General features: G+C 43.6%; 2 pseudogenes; one reads left to right on the forward strand and one right to left on the reverse strand.

Moving 5' to 3' along the window:
* Positions 1-21,494: 21,494 nt before the first annotated feature.
* LOC147441664 (small ribosomal subunit protein uS11y pseudogene) lies at positions 21,495-21,774 on the reverse strand (annotated as a pseudogene).
* Positions 21,775-22,613: 839 nt separating this feature from the next.
* Positions 22,614-23,851, forward strand: LOC147441665 (histone H2B.6-like; annotated as a pseudogene).
* The last annotated feature ends 2,188 nt before the right edge of the window (positions 23,852-26,039 follow it).

The following is a 26,039-nucleotide window of genomic DNA, read 5'->3' on the forward strand; positions in this document are numbered from 1 at the left end:
TACTACCAACTCATGGATTTGAATGGAAAGGAGCATCCTAGAAATTTCAACGGCTATTGACTCAAGCCTTATCTAAGTTCTATCCTTCCATGAGATTTGGAAATAAAGCAATCCAAGGAGGAAACCAAGGAGATATGTGTTAGGACAAGGGCAAGGCCAGGGAGTCATGGACTGGGCCAAGGGCCGGACTAGGCAATGTGGAAAGGGAATCCAACTAGGGCAAAGGGCTAGGAGAATTGCCTATATAGTGGGAGGTTGGAATGTGGAGATAATTTAGGTGTTGGCTCAGTTTTCAGACTTTCTGAATGCTCTGGCACACGTAAAAATACTTCCTCCCCTTCCTCAAAGGTAACTTGCCGATGTTTCTCATCAGCGTAACTGCATGAGTTACTCTGAAGCTGCTGAGGTGGAACGTCGGCTTGCTGACTATCCTAGCAGAGGGTTATTCCAACCCAGTTTTTCACCATGGGCTTCTCCTATCCTATTAGTGAAAAAAAAGACTACCGTGTGTAGACTACCGTGGCTTAAATGCGGTTACTGTTAAGAACAAGTACCCATTGCCACACGTGGATGAGTTGTTCGACAAGATCACCCATGCTCATATTTTTACAAAAATAGATTTGCGGTCAGGTTATCACCAAGTACGTATTCGACTTGCTGATATACCCAAAACTGCATTCCGAACAAGGTTTGGACACTACGAGTTTTTGGTTATGCCATTTGGGTTAACCAATGCGCCCGCAACCTTCATGAAACTTATGGATAGTGTCTTGAGGCCGTACTTGGGCAAATTTTTCATCGTTTTTTCCGATGACATTTTAGTATATAGTGCTTTTGAAGAAGAACACTTACAACATCTGGGCAGTTGTTCGAATTGTGACAAACAAATCAATTATATGCCAAGGAATCTAAGTGTGATTTTTTGAAGGAATAAATTCACAATCTTGGGCATGTTATTTCAGCTACTACTGGGCTACATATGGATCAATCCAAAGTGGACACAATTCGGCAATGGCCTTCTCCTAAAAATCTGGAAGAGTTACAGATTTTTTAAGGATTTGTAGGTTTTTATCGAAGGTTCGTTAAAAACTATGCTAATATTGTTGTTCCCATGACGGACCAACTAAAAGGCAAAGACAAAGCTTTTCAGTGGGGACCCGCTGAACAACATAGTTTTGATATGCTCAAAAATGCATTAGCTACAGCTCCAATACTAGCTATTGTATATCCTTTGAAACCATTCGTTTTGGAAACGGATGCCAGTGACCGTGCTATTGGAGCAGTCCTGCTACTACAAGACGGGCGGCCAATTGCATTTGAAATCAAGAAGCTTGATGCAGGACAGCGGAACTACTCTGCTTATGAACGCAAACTCTATGCCTTGCAAACATGGAGACATTATTTGTATGGTGCTCAGTTTGAGATTGTGTTTGACCATGAAAGCATCAAATGGTTTACACAACAAACCGATTTGAAGGGTTGGAAAGCCAGGTGAGATGAGATTCTTCAGGAATATGATGCCAAGCTCCGGTATCGTAAAGGAAGATACAATGTGGTGGCTGACGCTCTTAGTCATATGCCTGAGATCAATTCTCTCTTGTTCACGAAACTTCGTAGTGAATTTTTGGACTCTCTAAAGGGCAAATATGAGCAAGATGATGCATAGTCCAAAGTGTGGAGCCATGTACAAATGAGGTATTCTTCTCACTGCAATGATGATAGTGTAGCATTAACCTCCAAACACAGTTCTCCTCTGTCGAGTGATGAACTAAAGCGATGGAATAATTTTACCATCAACAATGGGTACCTACTCCACAAGGGGAGAGTTTTTGTACTGACGGACGCAGACATTCGTTGCCAAATTCTTTATGAATGTCATGATAGTCCAAGTGTAGGGCAACACTTATGCTCTTGTACGACGACAGTTTTACTGGCCAGGTTTACATGGCTTTGTTTAAGATTATGTTTTGCATTGCCAAAAATGTCAGGTTAACAAAGCACAGTGCCTGAAAGCAGGAGGACTCTTACATCCTTTGGAGATTCCCAATGGTAAATGGCAAAGTATCTCTATGGATTTTATTGTGGGTTTACCAACCACTGTACGAGGTCATGACTTGGTATGGGTAGTCGTAGACCGGTTGACTAAACTATGTAAGTTTATTCCAACCAAATCAACGATTAAAACTCCAGAATTAGCCAAGTTATTTGTGGACAACCTATACAAGTTGTATGGTTTGCCAAGTAACATTGTCAGTGATCCTGATCCCAAGTTTATCAATCATTTTTGGAGGGCTGTGTTTAAACGATTGGGTACACAACTAAACCTCAGTACAGCCGATCATCGAGAAACGGATGGTCAAACGGAACGAGTTAACCAAGTGCTAGAGGATATGCTACGCGCATACGTTAGCAAGAAACAAACAAACTGGGAAGAATATCTACCTCTTCTTGAGTTTGCTTACAATAGTGCTAAGCATGTCACGACTGGATTTAGTCCTTTCATGCTCATGTATGGTTTTCAACCTAGATCACGTGTTACGGTGGGGTTGGCAACCGAAAATCTCCAACAGGTTAAGGATTTTCTCCAAGACCACATGGATATGCTGAAACTCGCTCGTTAGAACGTCCGACAAGCACAAGATCGGTATAAGAAGTATCCTGATGAGAAACGTCGGCAAGTTACCTTTGAAGAAGGGGAGGAAGTATTTTTACGTGTGCCAGAGCTAAAAACTGGGCCAACACCTAAATTATCTCCACGATATTGTGGGCCTTTCAAAATACTCAAGCGAGGGGGTGATCGTGCCTACAAACTTTCGTTACCTACACATTCTCATATTCATCCGGTGTTTCATGTAAGCCATTTATGAAAGCGGCTACATGGGGACAACAATGTCATTGACCAACAGATTTTGGTCAATTTCGTTGACCTCCTACCTTACCGCATGAAACCAAACGAATTCTCGACTCTATCATGATTTAAGTACGCGTCATCATGTACATCGACAAGATTTAATCAAGAGAAAAGATCTACCTGAGGAAGGGGCCACTCGGTAAAACATTAGTGTTCTTAAGAGAAAGTTTCCCACTTTTGTTTTTGAGGACGAAAACTCTTCCTTAAGGGGGGAGTAATGTCATGACAAGGGCAAGGCCAAGGAGTCATGGACTGGGCCAAGGGTCGGACTAGGCAATATGGAAAGGGAATCCAGCTAGGGCAAAGGGCTATGAGCATTGCCTATATAGTGGGAGGTTGGGAGGTGGATTCCAGGCTTTAGTCACCCCTAGGCTTTACAATATGCTACTATTGTTGTGCTTCTCAGACGTTGAAATCATGTGCAAATAGGTGCATAACCCATGAAGAAAAAGAGACATCAAGAAGAAAAGGAAGCTTGGAGGAGGTATTGCAAGATTGAGTTCTACCAAACATCGAGCGAACTTGTTCGAGCAAGCTCAAAACCGAGCAAAGTTATTATGTGAGTTGCTTAAGTATATGTATACTTCTTCTCTAGAGATAGATATGAGAGAGAGAGAGAGAGAGAGAGAGAGAGATTACTCAAAACTCATATAGAGGCAGATCTCAAGAAGGCCATAATTTATTTGCAGTAAAATTTAATCTGCTTTGAGCTTATGTCTGCTCAAGACAAGGTGGTATGGAAATCTTGCTAGGTAGATAAGGGAAAGGGTTGCATCATATTGATAACGCAATGTTTTGCAGACAATAGGGACCTCCCAAACCAAGAGTTGTCATGTCTGTCCGCTGGGAAGAATGTTGAGAAGATGCTTAGATATCTCTCTCTCTCTCTCTCTCTCTCTCTCTCTCTCTCTCTCTCTCTCTCTCTCTCTCTCTCTCAAAAAAAAAAAAAAAAGGAGAAACAATATCACTATCATTGGGACAATAAGGAACCTATTTTTAATAAATACAAAACGTCTTTACAACAAAATGTCGAGCCTAGAGAATCTTCAAGAAAAAGTCTTTACAATCTAAGAGACCAAAGCTGACTAGGTCTACTTCAATACTTCCCTATCCTTTATTCTCTTTCCGTGAACTTAGCTACGCATTCTCCCATTTAAGTTTTAGCCCTCATAAAAACCACGTAAATACATGAAAACAACCAGAATACTTTGCAGGATCTCTCTCTCTCTCTCTCTCTCTCTCTCTCTCTCTCTCTCTCTCTCTCTCAAGCAGGTTTTCGTCGATGCCATAGCACCATTGATCATCTTGTCACTCTTCGTGTTCTCATGGAGGAAAGTCGGTTGAAAGGCAAGCGATTGTATTGTTGTTTTGTGGACTTTAAGAAAGCCTTTGATATGATTCCACATAACAATTTGTGGAGAAGGATGGAAGAACTCCAAGTGCCAAGTGAGTTTATGCTTGCGGTTTCTCGAATCTATGAGAAGGTGATTTGTCAATTGCGCATGGGAAGAGAAATTTCAGAAATTTTTGTAAGCACTATTGGGGTTAAACAAGGATGTCCATTGTCACCAACTCTCTTTGGTCTATGCATCGATCAATTGGAACAAATGGTACTTGACTTTATGCAAGAAGAAGGCATTGAAGAGGTCACTATTTGCAATGCGGTAATCATGCTTTTGTTGTATGCGGATGATGTAGTGCTTCTAGCACACACTTTAGAAGATGCACAAAAGCTTATGGTTGTCCTTGAGAACTTTTGCTTGCATAGTGGGCTGATTGTAAATGAATCCAAAACAAAGGTTATGCTTGTGAAAACCAACCATAAGGAGAAGCCATGCATTGTGTACAACAACGAGACACTTGAAGTTGTTGAGAGCTTTAAGTACCTTGGCCTTGAGGTTCCATCCAATCACAATTGGCATGAATGTGCCATGCGTCGTTTGGAAGCGGGAAAGAGAGCATATTATGCATTTGATAACATGTGTTATGGGGGAAACATCAAGTGTTGGGTTCTCAAGAAGTATCTTTTTGATGCATTAGTGACACCGGTTCTTCTTTATGGAGTTGAAGTGTGGGGCGGGAGCATCTCAAAGTCTACTTGGAAAGAGTTTGAGAATGTTCAAAAGCGTTTTCTCACAAACTTTGTCCAAGTGAAGACACAACCACCATATATGCTCCTACTTCTTGAGCCGGGATGTCTTTTAATTGAGGTTATGGGCATGGAAAGGGTTGTGGAGTACATGATAAAGATGCGTCAAAACCCCTCACATCGACTTCCTACAATTGCATGGGAAGCAAGCAAAAAATTTCAAAAGACGCATAAAAGCAAGATCTTGAGCACGGGATGGATGCAAGACATAAAGAAGTGGTTTGGGAGATGGGATGCATTACACTTGCTACATGATGCTTCAATTGACTCTCAAGTGAATGAAGCTTTTCTACAACGCCAATGTATTACAGCTTGGGAGAAATCCGGTGGGTCACGCTTCATACATTACACCACCTATATTGCCCCCAACTACAAAACCATGTTCTTCGCTGAGAGAGGAAACCATACTCACACTTACATGCTTGAGACTATTCCCTTTTCCGCGATACGCACTATCGCAGCAATTCGGCTTAGCTCCCATTTCCTTTGATGCGAGATAGGGTGTGCGCTCCTTGCCGCACTGTCGAAGCAAGGGACTTGCCGATACACCGTGTGCGAGCCACAAATGGATCCAAGCACACAACAAGACTAATCTAGCAAGTTCAAAAGAGGGGAATGGTGTGTCACTCACCGCTCTATGCTCCTGCCATGGAGGATTCCTCGCCACGATGAAGAAGAAGCTGCAGTCGTGCCGCGCTCAACCGCTTCTCCGCCGTCGTGCCTTCGTAATGCTTGATCGCACACACACTCTCCCTCTCTCTCTCTCTCTCTCTCTCTCTCTCTCTCTCTCTCTCTCTCTCTCTCTCTCTCACACATACACACACACACGAGGAGGTGAAGAAGAAGAAGATGGAGATGGAGATGGAGCAAGAGCACTCTTCTATTGCACAAATGAGAGAATGAGTAAAATTTAGGTTTAGTGGCTTTTATATGAGCTCACCCCATTCACACTTGGGCGCCCATACTTAGCCCACTAACTCCTTGAATATTCCAGTTAGAGTGCGCCTGTCATCGGCGATCACCCTTACCCTGTTCCTATTGGTCCGACAAGCCCGATACCTGACTCTAAACAATACAACGTTTATAGATCATAGGGTGTCCGTGTGCCATGAGGCTTAACATGCCCCCCTTCCTGATGTAGATTTCGTCCTCGGAAGCTATCCAGTTGAAGCTCGTTCGTCGAGATGGAAGAGCAGTCGACATGGATGTGCGTAGCTTTCTTCAATCACTGCAAAATCAAACAACATTGCCATAGTAATTGCATTCTCATATGCAATTTTAGACAGACAAATTGATCGGTAACAGAATTTTAGACAATTTGTCAGCAATAAATATTAAATTGCAATATAATCAACTGCATAAACAGATGTAAAGGTAAAAAATTAAACAAGTCCCGGGTCGCTAATTTAACGGTCAAAAGGTACTAGAGCTCGACTATTAATACCATGGGTAACTTCTCAATTTTTTCTAGTCAATTAAGTTGTTTAATCGCGAGAGCCAAGTATTTGATGTTCGAGGGCTGACTAGAGGCTATACCTAGAAGACCTTGTAGTTAAGCTACGATAAGAGGAATTTCTCATGAAATCATCGCCTGACTGATTACCTTTTCTTTGACCCCCCAAAGTCTTTTCACGTTGATTCAATTTTGATGTGTGTGCTTATTTTGTATGCCTTGGGTTTTTTGCTTTTCAAGTAAAAGCGCCCATACTGGGAACCTACAGTGTGGCACTTTGATTTTTTGTTTGTTCATTTTCAGCATTTTAATTTTGTAACTTTGGGGGGTCATATAACACTGATACACCTCCCCAGGCTCATCACACCAGTAAACTCCCTTTATAATACTTAAGCTAAAGGTCAATAGGGTCAAGCCCACTAGAAATCCCTAGTACATTTCACACAATGCTGCCTAAATCGGATTAAGAACCTAAGTAACCATTAATTATTAGGAAGGCATTCCCCATGGTATTAAGAGAAGATTTCTAACACCTAACTTGGTTAAACTAGTTTGTCGGACTGCTTGATTTTTAAACCTAGACAAGTGATTATGACAAAAAATTACATTGAATTAAATGTTTGATACTAAGCAAATGCGCTGAATATTATGCTACCAATCACAATCAAAGCAGACAAACATGGATGCAAAAAGATAAGGGCAATGCTAATGGACATAAAACACCTGTTTGTGTTGATGGTCGCGCTTGATTTGAAGTGTGAACGAGAGAAAGGCTCCATGAAGGCCCAAATCCTATCAATAGCAACACGCTCCTGTACACACTAGGAAACAAGAGGAATACCTCCAGGAGGCACATTAATGGGAAAAGGTACCAACACTTATTGAACACAACAAAAACATAAGGAACCCTAACCTAATTATTTGCACTCCCCCTAAAGAGTCAAGGGAATAGGATATTGTAGAGGTTGGGGGGGAACCCTAAGGCTAAACCCCTATCCTCGTCGTCGAGATAAACAAAGTCATCATCCATGAGACCATATGTGCCATCCGTGTAGTCGTGTAAATTTTCTTCTTCATCATAGGTGCCCATGTTTACTAAGAAGGTCACTAGACGCCTATAGTCATCTTGGTCAAAAGGGTAGGCTTGTGCAATGGGAGAAACGCTCTCTACTAAGTATGGATCAGACGTGGTCAAGAGACGTATTAGCCATTCTAACTCCTCAAATTTCCTCTCACATGCTAGCGTACCTATCAAATCCCATTCACATGCAAGCACTGGAAAGACCATGTGAAACATTTGTGAAAAGTAACGAGGGTACCTCTCACCCAAGGCAGGAGTGGATGACTCTAGCGTACTAGCCATATCTGTACATGCAAATAGATGATGGTTAGAGTGCAAATATTACAAGGGTCGTGTTCTTGTGCATAATTTGTTTTTATTATTTTGTGTTATGGCTCTTGCTCTTTTACTTTTTTATCTTGTTTTTGTGAGTATAAGGCTTTATATATACATTCCCTAAGATCGGAGATTAAGAGGTCAGGGAGAAAGGTTGAGAGGGAAGCAAGTGAATGATGGATGTCCACAAACACTCCCCCCTTCCTTGGGTAGATCATACCGTTTGAAATGATGTCGTCACCCTTTGAAACCAATTGTTCCAGTTGGTAATAGGTGAGGATTTTTGCCAGTAGTTTTCTATTACCCTAGGTGCCTCGTCAAGTTGCAAGGGTGGTAAGGTACTCTCCCAGGATCGAACTTGAAGTGGTTCATCAGATGATTCTTGAACACTGGGAGGTGTGGATTCTTTTGTAGCTTCATGGAGGTCCATTACTATAGATGGAGGCTGTGTAGAAGCTTTTACCTCTATGGATGTATTACATGAGGATCTAGAAGCTTTATGGAACTCCCCCCTTCCTGAGCTAGGTGGAATAAATTGGTTTTGCCTTGGAGCCCAAACTAGCTCTGGACTAGGTGTGTAGCATTCTGTGATCTTTACCTTCCCACGGTCTGCCATTGGCTTTAGCGTTACACTGTTTGACTCATATGGGTTTGTTGTCAATAGGGAAGGACACATTTTACGTTTAGGTACCCAAATTTGCTCATTTCCATCATAGTAGCCTTGGGCTTCTAATAGTTGTTTTGGAATCCATCGTGATTTGGTCTTGACTCTCCTAGGGCGCGCTCTTGGTTTTAACCAGGAAATTTTTTCTTGGAATGGATGGGAGGGTTGAGGTAGTTGGAAGTAAGGCCTTGGGGACCAATTGATATGTACTCTTAGGTCGTGCAGGTTGAGTACTTGCAATATTACTGCTTGCTGCAACTACAAGTGTTGAAGTGCTAGATTCATGGGTAGCCGGCAAAGACGAGTTAACCACCTTGGCTTGTGAATGTTGGCTATCCTTCAACTTTGCTAGAGTTTGCAACGTAGGTGACTTTGCTTGAATGATAGGGGTAAGAGTCGGTGGTCGCGTCGTGACACTAACAGTATCCCAATCAATAGTGCATTTGGTTGCCAACATCCACGTGCGTCCCAGGTTTACGTTGCCTTCCATAGCTCTCGCGGGCATGACTAGAAACCTCTGCACTATGCTTCCATTTTCATAGACAATAGGGGTCTGAAGGACTCCAAGAATAGCAGTTTTCTTTTTATTAATGCCCTTGACTTGCATCGTACTCGGGGATAGGGTCGGTTTCCCTAATTGACACCAAACTCCATAGGATAAGAAATTGTGTCTAGCTCTCGTATCTAATAAGGCAATGTATAGTACTTTCCCATAGGGGCTATTTAGCTCAATTGGGTATCGTAGGGGTGGCTCAGATTCTAATGAGTCGTCATCTGTGTCCTCGAAAAATGCTTGCGTGATTCCCAGATTAGCCTCTCATTGGCGTCTAAGACATTGTTGTCGTTCTCGAGCCTCAACTCTTGCTTGGATTTTTTTAAGCTCTGCTTGTTCCTTGGCAGCCTTCTTTTGATGGATGGCTTGCAACTCTTCCTGGCTTAGAGGATCATAATATCTTTTGAATTTACTCCCATTAAGGAATCCAATGGTTTCAACTCCATCTAGAGTCTCCACACGAATGGTACCTTGCGGGGTAATTTCACACACTCGATATGGCCCCTTACCAGTGTATTTCAATTTCTTCTTTTCATTACGTACCCCGTACATAAGAACTTTATCACCAACCTTGATTTCTTTATCCTTTAAATGGCTATCAAACCACTTCTTTCTCCTATCCTTTTCCACTAGAGCATTTCGCACAGCTAATTGCCTCTCTTCATCTAGCCTTTCCAGGATATATAATCGCTCCACTAAGGGGTTACCATCCCAACCTTCTTGAGAAGCTACTTGAAGACTAGGAATGACAAACTCCCATGGCATAACTGCTTCTTGGCCATACACCATCTTAAACGGTGTGCAATTAATAGCAACTTTATACGCAGTACGATAAGCCCATAAAGCTGATGTAAGCTTTAGGTCCCAATCTGTGTGATGAGCCTCGACTGTCTTTGTCAAAATGGAGATGAGAGTTTTGTTGGTACTCTTAGCTTGGCCATTTGCTTGGGGATAATAGGGTGTAGACTTGTGGTGTGATATCATGAAGTTTGATGTGAGTTCTTTTATTACTTCATTTATAAAATGAGTTCCATTGTCACTCACAAGTTCAAAGGGGCATCCAAAACGTGTGATAATGTTCTCAAAGAGGAACTTAGCTGTTGTTTTTGCATCCGCCTTCCGTGTTGCTTTTGCTTCAGCCCATTTGGTTACATAGTCGGTAGCCACAATGATATATCGTGATTGCGTGTTACGTGCAGCCGGACTAATCGGTCCTACAAAGTCTAAGCCCCACTTTTCAAATGGTTGGGTTACCTTGATGGGATGTAGAGGCATTCTATCACTTCTTTGTGGCTTCTTGAAGCGTTGGCATTCATCACATCCCTTTGCAAAAAGTGATGCATCCTTAAATAAAGTGGGCCACCAATAGCCTGACTGTAAGATCTTTCGGTCAGTCAAGTTTCCTGAAAAGTGACCACCAGCTACGCCCATGTGTGCCTCTTGTAGAATATATAAATACTCATCCTCGCGGGCACAGCGTCTAAGAACATCATCTTTTCCTCTCTTATAGAGAGTTCCAGCCAGTAAGCAATAGGGTTCGCATTCCTTGATTAATTTTCGAGCTATATCTTTTCGCAGTTCTTTGGGTGGAAAACCATTAACTAAGAAGTTAACAATCTTTTCACTCCATTCAGGCATTGTCTCAACAATGAACAAAGGAGTATCAGGCAATTCATCATCAACCCCCGTAGGAGCTTCGCCATTAGGGATACGAGATAAATGATCCGCCATGACATGTTTCCTCCCAGGCCTCACAACAACGGTGAAGTCAAACTCAAGAACAATTAACAACCATCGTGTAATTCGACCTGTGGAACACGGCTTGTTTACCAAATATAGCAATGCTTGATGATCAACATAAAACACAAACTTGGTAGCAAGAAGGTAATAGCGAAATTTCTTTACTGCGTAAATCATAGCTAGACCTTCGCGCTCTGTAGTAGTGTAGTTCATCTCGGCATCATTTAATTGGTGACTTGCAAAGCTAATAGGGTAGTCCAATTTATGTTCTCCTGGTTGAGTTAGAACACACCCAATAGCAAAATTTGATGCATCAATATGCACATGAAAAGGTACGTTCCAATCGGGTGTTCGCAGGATTGGAGCACTTGTTAGGGCCTTCTTTAATAACTCATAAGATTGATGACATTCTTCCGTCCAGTAAAACTCGATAAGAAGCTTGTACAATGGACGCGCTATCTCGGCAAAGTTTAAAATAAATCATCGATAATAACCAACATGGCCCATAAATCTTTGAACTCCTTTATAGTTCGTAGGTGGTGGCAAATCGGCAATGGCTTTAATCTTACTCTCATCTGTGGATATTCCGTTCTTGGACACTATATGCCCTAGAATGACTCCATGCTTAACCCAAAATTGGCATTTGGAAGGGTTCAATGAGATGCGATAAAATCTGCACCTTTCAAATATTTTTCGTAGATATAACAAATACTTCTCCCAAGAAGAATAAACACAAAGGTCGTCTAGGAAAGCTTCACAAAACTCCCTTAGAAATTCTTTAAACGCAGTTTTTATTAATCGTTGGAATGTAGCAGGGGCATTCATTAAGCCAAAAGCCATAACACGAAATGCAAACACTCCAAACTCTGTGATAAAAGCAGTTTTAGCTTGGTCCTCTAATGCAATTCTGATTTGATTGTAACTAGAGTACCCATCTAAAAAGCTATAAGCTTCCTTGCCCGCAACTCTTTCAAGCACATGTTCTGAATATGGCAAGGGATAATGATCTCTCCTAGTGGCTGCATTAACTTTCTTGAGGTCCACGCACACTCTTAGTTTCCCATTCTTTTTTGGCACAATGACTATTGGAGAAACCCATTCTGAGTGCTCAATAGGATATATGAATCCACATTGGATAAGTTTTTCAATCTCCTCTTGTACAACTTTGGCGTACTTAGGATTCATTGGATAGGGTCGTTGCTGGACGGGTTTAGCAGTGTTGATCATGGGAATTGTATGTTGCACCACAGAAGGTGGAACGCCCTTCATGTCATGATATGTCCAAGCAAAGATATCCTTGTATTCCTTGAGGAGCTCCTTAAGTACAGCCTCTTCAGTTTCGGTAAGGTCTTGAGCAATAAAGACTGGTTTAGACTCCTCACCTGGTTCTGCTAATTCTATCTCTTTAACTACCGCTGGACCATCATAGACTCCACTGCTTTCATTGGTAGGTATTCGTTGTTCCTTAGCATACACAACCTTTCACTCCCCCGTGGTATAAGATTTAAAATGTTCAGGAGCCGTATGTAAGTCAACAGGCTCTTGTCCTGACGGGGACCTTTCTTTTAGTTCTGCCTCCTTTTGTTGTTGTGCTCACTCTCGGTTTTGACGTCTTCTTATACTTTGATTCAATTTCGGCTCTGTAACCTCCAATTGAGCGAGGTCAATGGGTCACGGGCTGCACCACATGACACTCTGGAGATGTTCACCCCAATTGTCTACTAGCTTATGATGAGCATCACATGCCCCTAGATAGCTAAGCCATTCTGCAGTAGATCTTTCCTTGTTTATCCTAGCTCTCACATTTGCTCGATATCGTCGTCTCTTATATGACCTTTGTTTCTTGTTAAGGTTTTGATTTTGGTAAATGTTTGAACTCGACTCGCTTGATAGGTCTTCGCTTGTATCTTCTTCACTCTCATATAAATTACCATAGATGGTCGTACTAGACCTTGAGTGTTCAGTTTCTATACTTGGCTCACTCGATGTTTCCTCAGGTTCTGAATCCATTTCTCCCCGAGATTCCGTTTCTGATGTGTATTGGCCTGAAGCCTTTGAGGAATCATCGATTTCACTCTCAGGTAGGTGTGCCTCTTTCTTATCGTCGGATGTTACATGCGCTACACCTAACATGTTTACTGGTGCAATGTGTGGTATCTCCTCCCCATCTGGTGTTACCCAGGTTGTTCCTCTAGCTCCCCATGTATCTATAGTTGCCGCTAGGTGTACCCAATCGACATTGTCTGACTCAGCCATTCCGGGTAGGATATCCATATAAGGAGAGTTCTTCCCAATATCCGTGTCTTCGTTACACGTGTAACAATACTGTAATGGAGCTGAGTGAACTGTTGTGTCTGATCGATTATCAATGATTAATTTATTTCCTAGAGGATGCGTCGACCACTTAAAAGATCAACTCGAATGACAGAGTCTTGGAATTGTAAGTAGACGTGGTTTTTGGACCAGTCATGCACCATTTTCGCTTCCCTCATGAATGGACGCCCTAAGATCATCTCAAATGACATAGGATGCTTGGAAAAATCCATAACAATGAAAGTCTGCCTTACCTTGTGTCCCAAGACCTTGATCCTGAGATCCTTAAGCATTCCAATAGGCATAACAATAGATCCATTAGCCATTTTTACCACTACACTTGTGGCTTCAAGGTGAGGTCGCCCCATAGACTCCCAACAACTCTTTTTCACCATGCTGACTCCCGCACCACCGTCAAGGACTCCCTTTACAGTTAATTCTTTAGTAGTGATTGGCACAGTAGCATTAGATTCATCACCTTCAAAGTATTGCCCCAACTTGTTAAAGGGTACTTCAATTACAGATTCATGTCCCGCTAGGTCAGATGGTGGTGCTAAATGTTCCTCATCATTCATTACCGAGTCAGGTTTGTTCATATGTGCAAACTGTGGTAATCCGGCCTGTAATTCTCCATTGAGGAAGGCTCGAAGAGCTGAGACTAGCTCGGGGTCTTTATATAGTTTGGACATGATGGTGGTTCTAACTTCTGAAGACATGAAATCAATCAATTTGGAAACATTTAATGGCATCTTGTGGGATGTAGGACCCTGACAAGAGAATGGTGAAGATGGAATCTCCACTTCCTCAAGGGGGTTGGGCATTCCCTCACCAAACATTCTCTCTAGTAGGAAAGGTGTGTGTCCACTTTCAGATGTCCTACCCTCACTCTCTTCCTGAATGATACTGGGTATAGCTAACGGCCTGTAGTTCTTGTGAGGTTGAACTTGTGTGGGAAACACTGTGTCCGACATTTGGATGTGTTTGGGTTCAGGTTCTAAAGTTCGTTGAGTTTCTTCCACCAAACCCCTCAGTTGTTGGACTCGTTCAATTTCCACTGTTGGGTTTGGATAGGTTCCAATCTTTCTCTTGCAATCCTCATTTTTTGTCTCTCGTGGTTTATCTTGGGGGTTCGCAACTGGGTAGTTTAACTTTGAATACTCTTTTGGTGTTCGTTGTAATTCCCTCTCGTGATCCTCCTCACTGGCTTTTTCCTTTGTAGTAACAGTTTTGGTCTCCGTGGTCTCTATCGAATCTGAGTCATCCTCAGGGTCATTCATATACACGCGATCCTCTCCTGTCCCTATGTTAGTCTTTGAACTAGGTTTTGAGCTAGAAGCATTAAGGGATTTCTTTCTTCGTGTTTTCTTCTTTCTCGCTCGGCCAATGGATGCAGCATCTCTCTCTTCGAGGATGTAATTTTTCTTTTGGAGCATCGACCGTGTGAGTGCATTCACTGGTGCTATGTTTATAGTTGGTGGTGTCCCATCAGCAATCTCTATTATGTTCAATGGTGTGATTTTCAGTGCGTTTGGATTGTTAGGACACTGTGCGATCAAATGATCTATGCCACAACGATTACAAGTGAGAATTGGCATTGCCAATGCACTCCCTTGACTTGTTTGCATTAGTGCGGAATTATTTTGTATTCTAATGGGGCACTCAGCTACTCGATGTGGTCCACCACATTCGTAGCACTGAAGAGGTGGTCTCCTGGCAAAACTATTAATGTTTTGGCCTCTTGCTGCTAGCGCAGTAGCTTGATATACCGGTTTGATTTGTCCCCAATGGTCTTCCATATAGTACATGGGACACTCCTCAAGCATGTCGACTCCATAGGTGATACTAGAGTCTATGTCCGCTTCGCAATCTACATAAGTACTAGATGACTCGCAACCTATTTGGTTCATAGGTGTAACTCTTGGATGAGGGGGTTGCGGTCCTAGCACTAGAGGTGGCATCGGTGTGGTTTGGACCACATTTTGGGTTCTAGGGACCATGTGCTGTAATGGCAACTATTGCTCCATGGGTGGGGTAGGCATCAATGCAGGAACTCGAGGTGAGTCTGCCCAAGCTATAGGCGGTCTATTTTCCATGATGCGTTTAAGCATTAGGCAATCCTTCGCTTGATGGCCATACCTACCACACGCGTTACAAGTCCCGTTAAACTTTACTCTGAAAGTAGGGCATTCATTCGTAGTATGTGGGCCCAAGCAAATTGAGCACCATTGTTGCTCCCTTCTTGGATACATATGAGTGTTTTGTGGAGCACGATTACCCCTAAGGCTTTCTTGGATGGCCTTGGTGAGATCTGCCAAAGTCATCTCAGATATCGTTTGCTCTTTCACGATTGGCTTTATCTTCATTGGCTCATGCCCTGATGCTTGCGAGCTACTTGACTTCGGCTCGGCAGACACTCTTTCTCCTGCAATCATTAAATTATCCTCCAATTGGATTGCATTCATGGTGACTGCTTCCCAAGTAGTGATACCTCTAATGACTAGGCCATTATAGATACTTTCATGTCATAGTCCCCTAATGAATCTATCGAGCAATTGGTTGTTGTTGAATCGCTCGTTTGGATTGCATCGAGAATTCAAATTCTTTAGGCGACTAATGAAGTCTGTCACGGATTCACCTTCTTCTCGTTGGGCTTTCTGGAGCTGAGAGGCTACACCCCAAAGTACTCCCTCTCGTATGTATTCTTTTAAGAACAGTCTCCTAAGAGTAGAGTAGATCGTTTTTTCTTCTACTCTTAAGGTTCTATACCAATCTCCAGCCTTTCCGCTTAGGGTCAAACTCAAAGCCTTACACTTATGTAGCTCATTGTGCTCTTCCAAGGAATCGCACACATGTTCAAAGACTTCCATATGCCTTCTAGCATCTCCGTCTTCATTGAATTTCTGTGTGAGCTTAGCTACTTGAACTGCCTTGCTCCTAGGCTCTCTATCAGGTGCACTACGCATGTTTTCCGCAATAGAGCGACCGATAGTTTGAGCAAATGCTGCCAAATCTCCTATTTGAGCAGGTATAATGGGTGTATGTGCTCCTGGAACCACATGTGAGATGGGAGTTGGCCTTGGCCTTGGCATACGCACGGCTCTTGGGTCCCATATTTCATATGGTGGTGTACCAGACGGTGGTCCAAAGTTTACAGGCTTGGTCCTAGGCATAGGGGGTGCCTGATATGGCATGTTATTATTAAATGGCATGGCTCCACTTGTATAAGAGCTTGGATAATTCCATTGTGGATTGTAAGCTTTTGGAATAATCGGAGGTGTAGGAGCTACATGAGGCTGAGGTACGACAGGTGCACATGATTGATACATACATGTAAGTATAGTTGGGGGCACTGTGCTACTAGGCATCGGCGCAGTGTTAACAAATGAACTCCATGGTGTACTTCTTATCATGCTCACCACTGGGATATGCATGGTAGCCGTAGTGTCATTAAGAGAAAGATGAGCTAGATCCGGGAAGGTAAAGCTGCCACTTGTGGGCTCAGATTGTACTGAGGCTCCTGGCGAAACAACATATGGAGGATCAATGGGGCTCACTGAGGGAGTCTCCATTTGTGATAGGGTTGGTTGGTTGGCCTTTCCCGTATCCAAGAATCTCATTAGGCCTGTTGAAGGCATGTTGATCCCTGTGTTCTGTCTTTCTAACTCGACAATCCTATGGAGGACATCACAGACTTTCTGTTGTTGCTCATCTATGCTAGTAGCACCCGATGTGGATTGTAGAACATCTAACCAACCCACATGATAGGTGTGTTCTGTGTACCGATCAGTTAAAGCTTCTGCTTGTAGGTCATACTCCCAATTTTTGTTTAGGAATATCCCACCTAGGCCTGGCGTGCTGGAAATGATTGTTGTCATAGGAGCCTTTGCTTTCAGGGCTCGAATTTTTTCTAGCCCTCGTAGGTTCTCAATTTCCCTCTCCCTTGTTGCTTGCATATAGCGTTCGATCTCTTGCACGTCGGCATGACTCCTACCATCGGGTAGTAAAACCTCAGAGGGAGATAGTCCTAAAGGATCAGAAGGTGCAGTGGATGGAACATTCACATGCACACTCTCAAGAAGCATAGGGTCCATTTTAGGCATGAATGACGAATTTACTTCCCCACTCCCTTCATTTATTTCATTAACCGCATGTTCGGAGCGAGTAGCTCTACTAAAGGTCTCTTTTAAGCGGCTAAACACGCTGGACCCGGGCCGTGGGCCCATGGCATGCATGTCTTGACTTGAACTATCAGGGTTTGGTGTAGGATACCCCTCCATGACTTCGTAGTCAGAGGAAGAATCACTAGACGCGATATGAGGATCTTGGGTCGCGCTACCTTGAGTCCCGGCCGAAGGTCCAGAACCTAGGGTGGAGGAATAATGGGTGCCCGCGTAAATGGAGGCACTACCAATATGCTCGTGCTCTAACACTCGTCCAGAGCGTAGGTTCATATGACTTGGATCCCCTAGAAGTGTCAGTGAGGGCCCGTGAAGGCTGCTCGCCTAGTAATTTTGGGTGTTTTGCAACCCAAGTCTTTTCTTATTTTTTGATTTTTTGGTCCTTTTTTTCTGACCCAGCTATAGAATAGAACGTATGATAGCTCAAACCGAGCGTTTCAGTCAGAGGGACGTGCCGTTCTTTACAGCCCTCCGTTTGGTCACTTTATGCCCTCGAAATCCCTAAAACCGTCAATTTCTAGTAGGGAACTAGGCCCGAATTAGAAAGTCTAAGGGTGCAAGTGGGAAGAGAAGGGAGGAGAGTGGAGGACTTGCCCCACATGCTCTCATTCGCTCTGGAGGGAGTAGGGTATATATATAAGAGTGAGTCTAGTATATATCATAAGACTGAGGACTGAGGCTTGGGCTTGGGCTTGGGGAAATGATCCCGATCCTGAGTGTGGCCCCCCAGTCACTCACGCTTAAATATTTTCGTTTTTTTTTTTAATTAATTTTTTTTTTTACTTTTTTTTGGGCGACGACCGCGCGCGGATTTGGTGACCCTTCCTTGGCCACACACACTGTCACCTACCTAACCTCCTAGTCAACAGCTCACAGACAGCTCACTACCTTATCTACTTACTAACAGTGCTGCTAACCACTAACTAATCTACTAACTAATTTGTTAACTGCTTGCTGACAGTGAGCTAACTGTCCACCTACTTCCTCTCTCACTACCTGCTGTGCAAACACTGTGTGCAGCCAAACCTTGACAGAAAACTGTGTGCAGAACTGTGTGCAAACAGAAATTGCTAACTGCCTTCCTACTTGTTCATTCACTGCAGACAAGCTAACGACTACTAATTGTGCAAAGACTGTGTGCAAATAGAAAACACAACATTATGCAAAAATCACAGAACTTGCAGACAACACAAAAATTAACAACATACAGAAAAACAACTCATTCCTCTTCCTCTTCCTCTTCTTTCCTACTACAAACAACTCATAGGAGAAGCACAAAGTGCCTCTTCGGCTTAGTGCAGGGCAATTCCCCGGCAACGGCGCCAAAAATGTGCGCTCCTTGCCGCACTGTCGAAGCAAGGGACTTGCCGATACACCGTGTGCGAGCCACAAATGGATCCAAGCACACAACAAGACTAATCTAGCAAGCTCAAAAGAGGGCAATGGTGTGTCACTCACCGCTCTATGCTCCTGCCGTGGAGGATTCCTCGCCGCGATGAAGAAGAAGCTGCAGTCGTGCCGCGCTCAACCGCTTCTCCGCCGTCGTGCCTTCGTAATGCTCGATCGCACACACACTCTCCCTCTCTCTCTCTCTCTCTCTCTCTCTCTCTCTCTCTCTCTCTCTCTCTCTCTCTCACACACACACACACACACACACATACACACACACACGAGGAGGTGAAGAAGAAGAAAATGGAGATGGAGATGGAGCAAGAGCACTCTTCTATTGCACAAATGAGAGAATGAGTAAAATTTAGGTTTAGTGGCTTTTATATGAGCTCACCCCATTCACACTTGGGCGCCCATACTTAGCCCACTAACTCCTTGAATATTCCAGTTAGAGTGCGCCTGTCATCGACGATCACCCTTACCCTGTTCCTATTGGTCCGACAAGCCCGGTACCTGACTCTAAACAATACAACGTTTATAGATCATAGGGTGTCCGTGTGCCGTGAGGCTTAACATAGGGCGTTGGGGCAATGGAGAAGAGTCAAATCAATTGTGCACATTATGCTCACTGCAAGTTCGAGAGTCTGAGTACCACACACTACTAGAGTGCTCAGCTTTTGATCACATCCGAACTTGCTTCTCTCACATTTTCAGCCATAACTTAGACCTACACACTTTCCTCTCCCAGCCAAAGTGTGGGCTCTCCATTGCGACTCTCATCACTACAGTTTTGGAGCATCGAGAGTCACTCATCAGCCATACACATAGTACATCACATGTAACTTTGGTCCCATAGGTCATATTTGACCTCCGAGGACGATAATAAAATCTATCTATCTCTCTCTCTCTCTCTCTCTCTCTCTCTCTCTCTCTCTCTCTCTCTCTCTCTCTAAAAAATGAGGAACATTATCACTATCACCGGGACAATAAGACATTTGTTTTCAGCAGATACAAAACGTCTTTACAACAAAATGTCGAGCCTAGAGAATCTCCAAGAAAAATTCTTTGCACTCTAAGAAACCAAAGCTAAAAAAGTCTACTTCAATCTTTCCCTATTCTTTCTTCTCTTTATGTTCAGCTTGTGCATTCTCCCACTTCAGTCTTAGCCCTCATGAAAACCACGCCAATACATGAAAACAAACAGACTACTTCCAAGATCTCTTTCTCTCTCTCTCTCTCTCTCTCTCTCTCTCTCTCTCTCTCTCTCTAAAAAAGCATTTCTGAAAGAATCTGAGCCAGTCTGAACTCATTCAATGAGTTGTTTTTAGAGAGGGCTCTTTGAGTTTTCACAGTTCTCTAGGCCAAGTCATGAGAAACTGAAAAAAGAAAGGGGCACAACTAGTTGGCAGCCAGTTGCACCCTCCCTGCTCCGAGGCGCAAGGGTGGAGCAAGTTGGAAACGACAAACCACGATAATCAATGTGACACTTGTGATGGAAAAAGAAAGGGTGCAACTAGTTGGCAACCAGGCGTGCCCTTCCTGCTCCTAGGCATTGGGAATGGTAGATCACGACAAAGAAAGTGACACTTGTGATGTACTTTTTTCAAGCTCTCATAAAATTTAAGTCCTATATCTAATTAATTACACAATTGCTCGTAGTTCTCACAAGAAGGTAGCATGGCTGGTTATAGGTTATGCACAAATTGGCAACCATTGAATCCACTTCTTGGGGAAAGTGTGCCTCATCTTAGAATTGAGCCTGTTGAAAAATCAAAACATTGTGTTGACTGGAGGGAAAGAGGGATTAGAGTTAAATTGAAAAGAATGGTGGTTATTTTGAAAAATTTCCTCTTTGAATCTACCGTATAGGGGATTTTGTATATTTGTGACGTTGATTTTCTCGACCTAGAATCCTGAATGCTGAGTGTGTTGACTAGAGGGAATAAAGGATGAGAGTTAAATTGAAAAGAATGGCGGTTATGTTGAAAAATTTCCTCTTTGGATCTACCGTATAGGGGATTTTGTATACTTGTGAAATTGATTTTCTCGACTCAGAATCACTACTAATTCATTCTAATTAAATTATATTCATTTCTACGGTAGATTCCTCTTGGATCCAACCCTTCCAACCTTACCCTTTGTGTTACGCTCCAAAAGTTCAGGACTAGGATTTGATCTCGTACCCCTAAGAGTATATAGTCGCAACCTCACTATTTAACCACATCAGCTGACGCATCAAGCTGTGTTGCATAGCGAACCATAAACTTTAAAAAAACTTCTCTACACCTGCCAGCTCCATATGTGCTCCAAAGCACTAGCCTCTGTTGGTCTTGCCCCCACCTTGCAAGACCGTTCTTGATACTTCCTCGGCTCGTGCGATCTGTTGGTCTCTCCCCTCGCCTCCCTCTCCTCATGTGACACCTGCAAGCTGTGCTTCATTCCTTTTTCTTTCTAGCTCCACAATCGGCACTTGTCAAAGATTCTCATGTTGCTTTTTTTTTTTAAACGTTGGCACACTGATTGAAACTTGAAGCATGTAAACCTTCTCTCTCTCTCTCTCCCTCTCTCCCTCTCTCTTTTTTTAAAACAGTGACTAATTTAGAACCTAACCCAACAAAGCTCCTGAGCCACAACACAAAGAAAACTTGCAATTTCAATAATCCAATAATAATAGTGACAAGGCACACCATTGGAGCTAGAACATCCACATCTTTCCTCGCTTTGTTGACGTCCAAATAGTCCTGTGCCTTACAGCCTGCGACCTCTCCGACCACCTCTCCTTTGTGCGCTGTCTATACGTCGGAATAGGGGTGACATCCTCAATTCGTCCGATCCACATGCCAGAACGAGCAAGTGCTCTCAATGCTGACTGTGCACCAGGCCCGGGTGTCTTGGTCTTGTTCCAGCCAGTTGCCCTCAGCTTGATGTGCAGAGCTATTATCCGCAACTCCTTGCACTCCTGAGAAGCAAGCATGGCTGCATACGAGGAAGACTCGTCTCTATCAATTTTCACCTTCATGCCACCCATAACACGAGCAAGTGTCTCTTTGCCAAACAGATTAGTGACATGCACAAATTAGGTTTCATTGAATGAGGCAAAGATAAGAGCAACTCCAAACACATGCTCGCCATCACGGGCACCAGGTTCATCATGGGCACCTGTTCGGGAACCTCAGAGAGAAAGATCTCTCTCTCTCTCTCTCTTTCTCTCTCTAAAAACTATCTGAAAGAGCGCGCGCCGGCGCGCGCTCGTTCAGATAGTTTTTAGAGAGAGAGAGACGGTCCGTTTTCGATGATATTGTGCTGGTGGGTGCGGCTCTTTCAGATAGTTTTTAGAGAGAGAGAGAGAGAGAGGGTCCGTTTCCGATGATATTGTGTTGGTGGGTGCGGCTCCGCATGAGGAACTCTGTTAATGATACCTTGAAAGCCCTTATATCCATCTCCGCACTGCATTTTTCTCAGTGGGGACGACATCGCCTAGCTGGCCGGCACAAGGGGCTGAACCTCCTGCATGACAGCGTTCTCTCTCTCTCTCTCTCTCTCTCTCTCTCTCTCTCTCTAAAAACTATCTGAAAGAGTGCGCGCCGGTCCGTTTCCGATGATATTGTGCTGGTGGGTGTGGCTCCACATGAGGAACTTTGTTAATGATACCTTGACAACCCTTATATCCATCTCCGCACTGCATTTTTCTCAGTGGGGACGACTTCGCGTAGCTGGCCGGCGCGAGGGGGCTGAACCTCCTGCATGACAGCGTTCTCTCTCTCTAAAAACTATCTGAAAGAGCGCGCGTCGGCGTGCGCTCTTTCAGATAGTTTTTAGAGAGAGGCTCCGTTTCCCATGATATTGTGTTGGTGGGTGCGGCTCGGCATGAGGAACTCTGTTAATGATACCTTGCCAACCCTTATATCCATCTCCCCACTGCATTTTTCTCAGTGGGGACGACGTCGCGTAGCTGGCCGGCACAAGGGGGTTGAACCTGTTGCATGACAGCGTGAGTTGAGAGGTGCCATGCTCCTCTATATTGAGATCAGCGCCCTGTGTAAAAGAGAGAGAGAGAGAGAGAGAGAGAGAGAGAGAGAGAAGTTTGGCATATGAAACTCATTCTCCTAGCTGTCAATCATCTACCTATATCGCTTTTCTGTATGAGCACTGTATAGAAAGAGCTCCTTCACGCTGTTGCAAGGCTGTTAGGTCCGTCGTCTGTGGTGCAGATAGACAAAGCCCAACACACTCTCATACTGGCCAGTGAAATGCATGTGTGACAGAGTGTGTGTGTGTGTGTGTGTGTGTGAGAGAGAGAGAGAGAGAGAGAGAAGTTAGAGTGAGAGAGAGTCAACGTGAGCAAAAGGGGGAAACTTCTTGTGTGTGTGTGCGTGCACGCGCGCCATCTTCCACAGTATTGCGCGGGTTGCCTCGTCTGTAGCACGTGAAGTATCCATTTTGTGTGTGTGTGTGTGTGTGTGTGTGTGTGTGAGAGAGAGAGAGAGAGAGAGAGAGAGAGGGCTTTCAGAGGTACTAGACAAGGGTAAATACAAAAAAGTGTGTCTCTGATAGTTTGAACGCCGGCTACGGTGTCAGAAGACCACTCCGCATCTTCATCGACTGATGGTGTTCTATTTTGCTGAGTTCTAATTATGGCAGCCCAAATCCAAGGAAAGCGCTACCCCCGCTGCAGAAGCTGAGCAGAAGGCACAGAAGGGTCTCAAGGCAATTAAGAAACCGGCTGGAAGAAACCTGCTACTGCTAAGGAAGGCAGTGACAAGAAGAAGAAGAAGAAGGCCAGGAGCACCGAGACCTACAAGATTTACATCTTCAAAGTTCTCAAGCAGGTACATCCCGACAAAGGTATTTCCTCTAAGGCCATGGGCATCATAAATTCCTTCATCAATGACATTTTTGAGAAGATCCCACAAGAGGCAGCCCGCCTTGCTCGCTACAACAAGAAGCCCACCATCACTAGCAGGGAGATTCAAACTACAGTGCGGCTTCTCGTACTTGGTGAGCTTGCAAAGCATGCAGTCTCTGAAGGTATCAAGGCTTCTATGTACCACACCTTTCAAACCGGGAAGGTCAAGTGCAAAACTAGTTTCTATGAGTTCCCCTGAGAGAGAGAGAGAGAGAGAGAGAGAGGCGAGCACTTTCAAGAAAGCTACCGATGAGCTCGTTGTAGAGAGGGTAGAGTCTGACAACGAGCAATTGGAGCCAGTGGACAACCATCAGCACAGAGAGCACCATCTGCAAAGAAGGGACATCCTCAATTCGTCCGATCCACATGCTAGAACGAGCAAGTGCTCTCAATGCTGACTGTGCACCAGGCCCAGGTGTCTTGGTCTTGTTCCAGCCAGTTGCCCTCAGCTTGATGTGCAGAGCTGTTATCCGCAACTCCTTGCACTCCTGAGAAGCAAGCATAGCTGCATACGGGGAAGACTCGTCTCTGTCATCCAAAATAAGCAAAATAAAAATAGTGCACTCCTCATGTTGTTGCATCGTCTGCAAAGAAGGAACAACAAGCAAAAGAAAAATAGTGCACTCCTCATGTTGTTGGCACCATCTGCAGGTGCAATAGCATTGGTGGTTTTGGAAGAGAAAAAGTAGCAAATAGAAGGTAGCAAGAGGAAACAGCACTAAGGAAACACCAAAGGTCAACATGATTATGCCATTGTGGTTTTTAACACACATATAGCCATCGATTGGCTTGAGTAACTCACTTAACAACAAAGAGAGGCGCTGAGTCTCCGATGTTGTTGGAGGTGAAGAGGTTGCTAGGTAAACAAGGGCATCAAAGGAGCATCAAAGTGTGAAAACCCCTCTACATTAACTAATACCAAGCCAGCTCCCTTGCTTGCTATTCCTACACCTTTCCACCCCATATCCAGGCGGAGCCGGGACCCAAAATGCATCACTGGTTTATCTTTCTCGGTAAAAGAGTCAACTATGCTCCATCCCATAAGCAGGAGGAGAAGGGGGATGGATTGCCTTTTGTGAATATGCAGTTGTGGAAGACGAACCTTATCTTTACCCTTCATGTGGGCAATTCCTCCATGATCTTCATCACCTCATTCGTCCTTGCCCATAAAATCCTCCTTAATAAGGGTCTCCTCTTTTGTGGCTCGCCCTGAAAACTAAAAAAGAGACTCCGCAGTCCTCTGGAAATTCTCAAAAAGAGTCTGTGTCAGTGCCAACTCACTCATAGATTCTTTAAGGGGCTTTGTTTATATTTGGCCACTAGTCAAAATGAAGACGGCTGACCTTCTTGCCTCACCTTGTGTGCCTTTAACAAGCTTAAAAGAATATGGACCCTCATATTTTCCATTCCTAGCCAACACCATTGTGTTAAAGTTTAACAACAAATAAAACCTATTGAGCCCTTGGAGGGGGGTACCCTCTAGGGTAAGTGCTCATATAGATGCATGGTGGGATTTCACTTTGTTCAGATTCTGCAAAACATAGCTGCAACTACTAGGGGTGGGACAACTTCACAAGGTAGTGGAGAGGCTCCAACATGATTGCACAATGGACATGTCAAAAGAAATCCGTAGGAGCGAAACAAAGTCATTGCCTACAATGTGGCAATCTTATAAGAGTCTCACAAGAAGGGAGGGGAAGATGTTGAAGCCCTCTGTGCATGGCAGATTATCCTATGATCGAAAAGGTAAGATGTTGACGATGGTGAATCTATCGATCGAATTACTGTGAATGCTCCTGCATCCAGCTCTTGGAACCTCTTGATCACATGCACTACATGTGCAATTGGTGATACTTTTGAAGGAGAGCCTCTTCGTTCTTCTTTGTAGTATATCAAAATCTTCACGTGGTATTAAAAATACATGTGGCGCTCTTCCATTCCTTCAGCCTGGGCCGATGATGACTACGTGCACTGGGGCAGATGGAATGATGTGGCAGTCACCTTACATTAGGATAGTTTATTTTAAATTAATCGAAGCATGATTGGAGAGAGAGAGAGCAATGTTTAAATGTTATAATTATAAGAACAAGCACAAGAGAGCTAAAAAATGTAACCAACGTCGTGAAATTTTGCATCATGTCATTATTACATTCTATTTTGGCTATATAGGAAACAATCACTTTATCGGCTATATAGGAAACAATCACTTTACCTACGTGTACTTAGATTTGTGAGGTTCTTTGCAGAAGTGTATATGCCTTTTGGCTACTATTGCATCTAATCAAAAGGAGTTTGACTGCAACTAAGTGTTCAACAAAAAAATATTTCTTCAGACTTGAAATTTAAGGGTTTCTTTAATGCTTTCACGATATTCTTTTCAAGAGTGT

The sequence above is a fragment of the Adiantum capillus-veneris genome, chromosome 15, assembly GCF_014529385.1.
Source record: "Adiantum capillus-veneris isolate H3 chromosome 15, ASM1452938v2, whole genome shotgun sequence".
In the NCBI taxonomy this organism is placed as follows: Eukaryota; Viridiplantae; Streptophyta; class Polypodiopsida; order Polypodiales; family Pteridaceae; genus Adiantum; species Adiantum capillus-veneris.